The sequence below is a fragment of the Nycticebus coucang genome, chromosome Y (genome assembly GCF_027406575.1).
Source record: "Nycticebus coucang isolate mNycCou1 chromosome Y, mNycCou1.pri, whole genome shotgun sequence".
Lineage (NCBI taxonomy): Eukaryota > Metazoa > Chordata > Mammalia > Primates > Lorisidae > Nycticebus > Nycticebus coucang.
In genome coordinates this window covers 29,050,215-29,059,508 of record NC_069805.1, presented here as the reverse complement: position 1 = coordinate 29,059,508, position 9,294 = coordinate 29,050,215, and the positions used below count along the sequence as shown (strand labels likewise).

General features: G+C 40.8%; 1 pseudogene across 1 annotated transcript; it reads right to left on the bottom strand.

Annotated features, from left to right (window-relative positions):
• Window positions 1–382: 382 nt before the first annotated feature.
• On the bottom strand, window positions 383–1,863 carry LOC128578944 (heterogeneous nuclear ribonucleoprotein A3-like; annotated as a pseudogene). Its single transcript, XR_008378010.1, has one exon. The product of XR_008378010.1 is annotated as a heterogeneous nuclear ribonucleoprotein A3-like (transcript).
• Between the last annotated feature and the right edge of the window lie 7,431 nt (window positions 1,864–9,294).

Below are 9,294 nucleotides of genomic sequence, written 5' to 3'. Positions count from 1 at the left end.
TTTTTTTTTTGGTGGGGGGTTTGTTTGTTGGGGTGGTTACTTAAAAGCAGAGATAATTTACATTCTTTTATAGCAACTTAGCAACATGTGACTTTATCAACAAGATTTCATTAATAAGACAACCAAAGTACCCAAACAAACTCATTACCATTAAGAAACCATTCTTAAAACCAGTTGAGAATGTTGTTATCCCACAAGATTAGGAGGTTAGCTATCTCAAGGTGTTTTAAATTATCATTTGAAAAGTAATAAAAAAAGTATAGCTTAGATTGATTGCGAGTGTTCACTGATTTTTTATTGCTCTGGCATTTTCAAATTTGAGATATTAATAATTTAAATTAATTGAAAGTTGGGTTCTTATTTCTTTCTTTTTTTTTTTTTTTTGAAAAGTTAAAAATTCCTTAATTTTTTATTCCTGGTACCACTACCACAATTTACAGGGCAATATACCTGATGTAATGAAAAGAAAAAGAAAGACAAAGCTACAACAGATAAAAGACCTCAGGAATGTACATCTAATTGACACTACATTGCATTAATCAATAGCTGCACTTTTTGCAAACTGTGGCTATGACAGTCCTGAACAAGAAGGGTTTCCTGTTTAAGCTGCAGTAACTTTTCTGACTATGGATCATCGTTCCTTCTGTGGCAGATTTTTACAGTTCCTCTAATGCATTTGGGACGACTGTCTCAAAGTAACCTGCAGCTTTCCTGACAACTCCTCGCTCTCTCTCCTGCTAGGAACTGTAGCCCTTTTATGTTGTTTTTAGAACCTTCTGCTACCATATCCACCACTTCCACCACCAGATCCATAACCACCACCATATGGACTACCCGAGCTTCTTCCACCAAAACTGCCCCCTTTCATGGGTCCATAATTTGATTGCTGTTGTCCACCATAATTTCCAAAATCATTATAGTTCCCACCACCACCATAGTTACCACCTCCAAAATTTCCTCCTTCATTGTAACCATCATATCCTCCTCCACCACCATATCCGCCACCTTGGTTTCCATATCCTGGTCCACCACCGCCATAGCCCCCTCTACTACTGTAACCAGGACCACCGCCATAGTTCCCACCGTCACCTCCAAATCCATTGTATCCACCATCACCTCCTCCATAACTACCTCTGCTGCCACCACCTCCACCACCATATCCTCCTCTTCCACCAAAGTTTCCACCACGGCCAAAATTACCTCCACCACCTCCAAAGTTTCCTCCCCGACCCATAAAGTTGCCAGATCCACCTCCACGACCTCTTTGCGATCCAGCAGACTGCATCTCTTGTTTAGAAAGGGCCTTTTTCACTTCACAATTATGCCCATTAATAGTGTGGTATTTCTGAACAACAATTTTATCAACAGTATCATGATCATCAAAAGTTACAAAAGCAAATCCTCTCTTTTTTCCACTCTGCCTGTCTTCCATAACTTCTATGGTTTCAATCTTGCCATACTTTTCAAAGTAGTCTCTCAAATTATATTCTTCTGTATCTTCTTTAATACCACCAACAAAAATTTTCTTCACTGTGAGATGGGCACCAGGCTTTACAGAATCCTCTCTAGAAACAGCTCTCTTTGGTTCCACAACACGCCCATCAACCTTGTGTGGTCGAGCACACATTGCTGCATCCACCTCTTCCACACAAGAGTAAGTCACAAAACCAAAGCCCCTGGAACGTTTTGTTTGGGGATCTCACATTACCACACAATCTGTGAGTGTGCCCCATTTCTCAAAATGTTCTCTTAAACTATCATCTGTAGTTTCAAAGCTGAGACCACCAATAAACAGTTTTCTCAACTGCTCTGGTTCCTTTGGATCATGGCCCTCCATTTTGAGACCGGACTCGCCTCTTCCAACTCGAGTTCAGTATCTTATTTATTTCTTAATAAAGCAAAAGAGATGGAAGCTTTACACTTTGGTGTGCCATGTATCAAACTAACAAACTGCATTAAATCATTAAGAAAGAATCACCCTTTTCATTTTGCTTTTAATTAAGATCGTGTGGTAATTTCCTTAAAAAATTCAGTGAATGTAAAATAACATTTAATGTGGTTAATTGCATCAAAAATCACAGAACTAAGATCCATAGCCAATGTGTTAGCCTTTCCTGAATACTGGGCCACTCAGAACACATGGGAGGTTTTTGAGGGACAAGTGTATTTGTCAACCAGAGCTTCAGAGATGGAAGTATCAGTTTTCCCATAGTGATAAGCTTTGGGGAATTCAATCATTTTTCTTGTCACTTATACTAGGAACTGTGCTTGCAATTTTTAGGGTTGAGAGCTTCTATCCCTTTATCTAAAACTACCATATTTTTTTGTGTTACTCTGACACGTAATTATCATATCTGATGAAGGCCACCATGTTCTTTGTAATAATTATTACCAAAAACACATAATCTGGAGAAGATGGAGCTAAATGTAATTAACTTTGTAGGTGAACTCTACAGAGTTTTCCATCGTTCTTAGAGTGACCCACTCTCAGAGGGATCATTTATTTAAATGTATACTTCACTATTCATTTACTGCCCATAGCTTCTAAAAAATTTGTAGGACATAAGTTTTGTACATATTTGTTCACATTTTTAGGTCTTCCAAAGTGGATTTACTACCCACACAGTTCACCAACATTTTGTGGAAGGACTGCTTGTAGAAACAGAGAACACAATTACCCCACATGATAATAATACCAAACAATAGGTCAAAATTTCCCCCTTTTCATTTTCACTGACAGAATGTAATGAAAGTATAAAAAAAATTCATTGTTTTTCACAGAAAAATACTGTCTGGCCACTACCAACGTTATGTTCAGCTAAGTCTTCCATGCTTGCATTTTGGCATGTGCAATGACACGATTTAATGGTTTCAAAGTATGTAAATTAGCTCTTAAAAAAAGCTTCTTTTCTATGTTTTATGTTCTCCATCCATATTTATATTAGCAGTCATATTCTTTACAAGCTCAAAAAGAGCAATTCCAGCCCACTTACCATTTGCCTTCATTATTTATATGCTATTATCATTTACTTCGTTATCTGCCACAGGTCATTTTTATCAATTTAATCTCTGTAAAAGATGTTGAATATTACTGGGCTGTGCAGCCAGGATAATTGGCTAGAGTGGACCAATACACAGAACATCCATTCTTCACATGAACCACGTGACTCACAGCAGCACAAAAGAGGCAAAACTAGTCTCCCAGAAATCTCTTTAAAATTAACAATTTTGCTTGTAGAAACTATTTTGTGCTACTTTTATAATCTTTAAATAAGCATACGAAAAGTCTGTAGAAATAGGAAATATCTAATTTTCCACTTTAGAATTCTTGGAAGACAAAAGATTTATATTTTCCTATTTCATCTTCAAAATTAGATGTTAAGAAATGCACACACACACACACACACAAATCCAGGAAGAAAGTTTGGTGAGACCCATCTTTTAATAACCAGAACGTCCCAAAATAAGTGCTGGAGAATGAAAGTGCTTCAGATGACATTGAAGAGTTGCCTTTTGACAAGTTCAGGCGTAATGGAGAGATTTGAAAGCTGGAACCATAACGGTATCAGCACACGATTTCCAATCTGTAAGCAGAGACCCCTTAAAAAATACTTAACGCTCTTGTTCAAAATACAAGATGTACAAAGTGCAGGATTTTACCCTTTAACAATTATCTAGCTTCGTTTTATCTCAGTGCATTTGAATGTCTGAACATTTAAAATTTAACGAATTGGCCCCAAATAGCAAAAAGCCAACTAAAATTGTGACGCTGAAGTGTCAGAGCATTTCAAAGGGGGAAATTGTATTAACACACTTAACCCATCTATATACACCCCTTAAATAAATCAGTCGCGAATATATAATTGTTCTGAAGCTTTGTGGACTCCAAAATTAGTTCAGAATAAAAAATGCTTGTCTGGATTCCAAAGCAAATTTTAGTTTCCTGAGTCAGTTAATATTCACTTAGTGATTAATCAAAGCTGCTGCAACTGACTTCTTTCTGCAAATAAAAATGAGTTTTCCTGAGAGACAAATTTTCAAACATTTTTAGGCAGAAAAATGTAATTCCCCGAATTTAGCTGCAAGAAAATGTCTGAGAAGTTGACTGGCAGCTCTCAGCGGGGAGGAGAAGCCGGCCAGCGAGCAGGCGGCCCGGCAGGGACGCAGGGACACCACCGCCAGGGAGCAGCGGCCGGGCAGGGGCGCAGGGACACCACGGCCAGAGAGAAAGCGGTCTCGCAGGGAAGCGGGGACACCACGGCCAGCGAGCAGCGGCCGGGCAGGGGCGCAGGGACACCACGGCCAGAGAGCAGCGGCCGGGCAGGGGCTCAGGGACACCGCGGCCAGCGAGCAGCGGCCGGGCAGGGGCGCAGGGACACCGCGGCCAGCGAGCAGCGGCCGAGCCTGGCCCCGCGGCTGCCGCGGTCTCGGGCTGGTCAACTCGGAGAAAGTTCCCTCGGACTGGATGTGGTAGTCAATGCGAGTGTATCACAAGGCCGCTGGTGTGGCCACTGGCTCTGCCGTCTCTACTCCATGCAGTGACGCTGTAACCCTTTAGCGTCTGGCTGAGAGAAGCGGGAGGCGGGAAGCGGCAGGAGGAGAGGCAAGGAGAGGAGACAGCATGAAAATGGCCAGTCCTCCCGCATGATTTCCCGAGAAGCCTAGACAGCCACAGACACGGAGCTGAGGCGGCCGCCGGGTCCCCTCGGGCGATTCCCCCACCAGCAGGTGCATGCGCCGCCGCCGCCGCCTATCCCTGAAATGTAGCTGGGAGAAGGCACGGATTCCGGAGGGAGGTCGCCACGGAGAGGTTTTCGGGGCAAAGTGGCGATCGTGGAGAGCTGCTTGGCTTCCCCCACCGATGCCACAAAATACAGCTTTTATGCCCAAGGAAGTCAGCTCCCCCGCGATCCCCCGGACGCGCGAGCAGGCTGCGCCCCCTTCTCTCCGGTTCCCTCAGCGCGGCGGCACCGACGCCCCGGCAGCCCCCCACCGCCAGAAACAGCGACGCGAACTTACCTTCGGTGAGACAAATCCACAGCCGGAGCCCCTTCATCGCCCCCAGCTCCTTCCAGTAATTCACGGAGACGGTTTCTACCCCAAGTCGCTGTCAAATTCAAGCCGGAATGGTCGAAGTATTTACCAATTTCTAGCTGCCTTTTTGAAATCTCCAGCACCCGGTGATTCTTGTTTCGGGATTCAAGACGCTTCTTCTTCTTTTTTTTCTTTAAGCATCCGCAACCCGGGCTTTGCCACCCCCTCCTTATTCACCCACGGACACTTCCAAAACGTGTCGATTGATCCTTTTTTCTTTCCAGATGCAACCACGATCCAGAATCCTGGCGACCCAAAGCCACCTCCATAGAAATCCAACCATCAGGCAAGAAATACAAATGATCAAACGTTACTTCTTTCAGCTGCAATCAGATAATCCTACTAATCCAATAGATTTATCTCGATTGGAAATTGACCTCAAAAATGAATTCTCCGTGCTGGCGTCCAGTGGAACGATTTTGTAGCCCTGTTCGGGAGACCGAAAAACTGTGGCTTCTTTCTTTCTTTCCTTTTAAAAATCTTGTTTCGGATTCTAGGTGCACTGCTCGCAAAAAATGCCGAGGACCCTGGTTTTACCCTGATACAGGTTTCTACTTCAGATCGGTGCAGAATGAAAAATGGTACAAAGGTACCCCTAGTGGCCGGAGGCGATATTGCAGGTACTCGCTTTCTCCCATCCCCTCCTCACCTTTTTGCTCCCCCCAGTAGATAATGGGGGCTTTAGTGAGAAGTCAAACAGGACGACGGAGCAGGAGGGGACTCCAATGGCACAGAACTACCTGAATACGCAATCTGATCTTTTTTCTTTAATGCTTAAAGACTGAATTTTCTGTGCTACTTTCTCTTCAGTATTCTATTTTTTTTTTTTTTTTGTACAAAATTTTCCCCAATGGCATTTAGTAACTAAAATGCCAAGTTGAGGCAACTCGGCGATTGCAAAGCAATTGTATTTGTTTGCTTACGCTGCTTGTAGAAAAACACTGAACATTTTGTGTCCTTTAAAGAAATCTGATTATGGACATTTTTTAAAGACAATCTTTTCTTATTTTGGACTTTTGATGTTCATTCAGTAAGGCAGGTGATAGCTTCCATGCGCCTGTAGTCACATGGTCGCAGGACCTAGAGGCTATTTTCTAGGCCTCAATGTTGCTTACCTGCGTCCTTTGAAATTCAATGACCTCATGATTACCACTAATACTTTTTCTTTTTTTTTTTTAACACTAGTATTTTTTTGACAGGCTTCAGAGAAAAAGTCAAAGCAATGAATTTCAGGACTGTTTCGCTAAGCCATCTGAGCACACTTTGATTATCAAGGGCCTAGTAAACTAGAAAAGTTGGATTTTTGTAGATGCAAGGACTCCAAGATCTTCATTCTTCACTTAACTATTTAAGCGTTTTTGTTGCGCAAGCACTTAGGGGGTGAAACACCTTCCAGCATCCACTGGCTTTATTATTAATTGGCTTTGTGACTTTTAGCAGTCACTTTTTGGTATACAGTTAATTTATCAATTGAAATTAAGGAGTAAAACCACATAAGTTAACAAATATACATCTTCCTCTAAGGAAGAGTCAAAATTGTAAATTGATCTATAAAATGAATGTAATTATTGTTAAGATTCCAGTCCAGTTCATCCTGGAACCTGAAAATTTAATTCTCAAATGTATTTGCAACAGCAACGGGTGACAAGTTTTATTACAGTCTGAAAACAAGAGTCTGGGAGTTTCTGTATAAACTATTAAGGCTTAATATAAAATGATAGTAATTAAGGTAATGTAGCTTTGGTTCAGGGATAGAAATTAGTCCAATGGAAAAGAATAGAAAAACTTAAAAAATTACTCATGCATTTGTGGAAACTTGATGAATAACAGGTGGCATTTGATGATTGTGAGGAAAGATGAATCATCTAGACATTCATGATACAACATATGATAAAATGATAATGAACTGAAGTTCATTTCACACCTAAGTATGTATTTAACATAGATTAAAAACCTAAAGATGCACAGCAAAACTTAAAAACTTGGGCGGAGCCTGTGGCTCAGTGAGCAGGGCGCCGGCCCCATATACTGAGGGCGGTGGGTTCAAACCCGGCGGGGAACTGCAACAACAAAAAAATAGCCCGGCATTGTGGCGGGCGCCTGTAGTCCCAGCTACTCGGGAGGCTGAAGCAAGAGAATCGCCTAAGCCCAGGAGTTGGAGGTTGCTGTGAGCTGTGACGCCACAGTACTCTACCTAGGGCGACAAAGTGAGACTGTCTCTACAAAAAAAAAAAAAAAAAAATCTTTTAGAGGGAATTAGCTTTACGATTTAAGGTGCTGAGAAGGGTTTATTAAGCAAGATATAAAAATCCAAGTCTGTAAAGAAAAAAATGCTAAATTTGTTATATTAAAATAAAACATTATGCAAGTCAAAAAAGTCAAACCATGGCCTGAAAGAAGATATTTGCAATGGAAGAATTAGTATCCAAAATATGTAAAGACTTTTTATTAATCTGTTTTAAAAGATAAAAAATATGGAAAGAAGAATGGGCGAAGGAGATAACAGTTGATTGACAAAGGAAGAGTCTCAGTGCCCAATAAACATGTGGAAAAGGTGATACAATCTGCTTAGTCATTAGAGAAATATCAGGTACAATGATGAGACTTTCATTTACAGTTAGGATATTAGCAAAACCAAATATTGAGGAGGATGTGGAGAAATCATGGCAAGTACGTAATAATACTAGTTTAGAGAGTAGTTCCACAATTTAATAATAGTTGAATATTCTTATGTCCTAAAATCCATTCTTTCCAGTTTTAGAAATACTAATTGCATAATTACTTGAAAGAGAAAAAAAGGAGGTGATCTGAAACCTTTAGATAAATAAGCAGGCAAAAAATTATAGAATATTCATATACTGCAATATTAGAAGCAGCAACAAGAAAAATGAAAGTATTATAGCTACATGAGTGAGTACGGATGAATCTCAAAAATACATGTAGTGAGCACTACCTCCAAAAGCAGGTTGTAAAAAGAGCCTGTAGGATAGCATTTATATACAAAATTCAAAAATAGGCAAAATAATTATATCTATCACATGTGGGCACATACATATGAAGCAAAAGTATATCAACATGTGTGATCATGTTAAACATAAAATTCAGGGTAGAGGTTACTGCTGAGCGGAACGGGGGATAGTGGACTGGGAAGGCAACTGAATCTACGGGGCTCTATTTCTCAGCCTGAGTCTTAAGGACAAAGGTCATTCTAATATTACTGTGTAACACTGTAATCTGTCCCTATGCCATAAATATTTCATTAAAATGAAAGACTTGGGCTAGATCATTTCTGTGAACCCTTACAGAATTATAAAATTTACTAAGTATGTGTAGATATGAAAAAATAATACAATGTCTCAGTGCTTGTAGCTCAGCGGCTTGGGCACCAGCCATATACACTGGAGCTGGTAGGTTCGCATCCAGCCCAGGCCTGCCAAACAACAATGACAACTACAACCAAAAAGTAGCCAGGCGTTGTGGCCAGTGCTGTAGTCCCAGCTACTTGGAAGACTGAGGCAAGAGAATCGCTTACGCCCAAGAGCTGGCTGGGGTTGATATGAGTTGCGACGACACAGTAGTCTACCTAGGGTGATGTAGTGAGACTCCGTCTCAAAAAAAAAAAAAAAGGAAAAATAGCACAAAAATTTTAAATATCATTATGTGATTTTCCTAGAGTTGTTTGTTTGTTTTTTCTTTTTTTGAGATAGAGCCTCAAGCTGTTGCCCTTGGTAGAGTGCTGTGCCATCATAGCTCACAGAAACCTCCAACTCCTAGACTCAAGCTATCCTCTTGCCTCAGTTTTTGTATTTTTATTAGAGACAGGGTCTCGCTTTTTACTCAGGCTAGTGTCCAACCTGTGAGCTCAAGCTAGTCACCTAGCACCTCCCAGAGTGCTAGGACTATAGGAGTGAGCCACCGTGCCCAGCCTTTTTGTATAGCTTTTAAAATTATACTATTTTATTTTTCTAAGAAGTAGAAATATTGGTGCTTATTTATTTCTGTATTAGGATTTCCTTCTAGGAAGCAAAATCACCTCCCAAATGAGAAAAGATGTGGTTAAAATATGAAAGAGGAAAAAATAACCATAATCCTCAACTAGGTCTTTCTTGCATGTCTTTTGATCTCACAATAGTAGCAGGGTTCTAATACTGTGAATCAGGCAATTGAATATGTTCAGTCTGACCAACTAGAAACCACCAA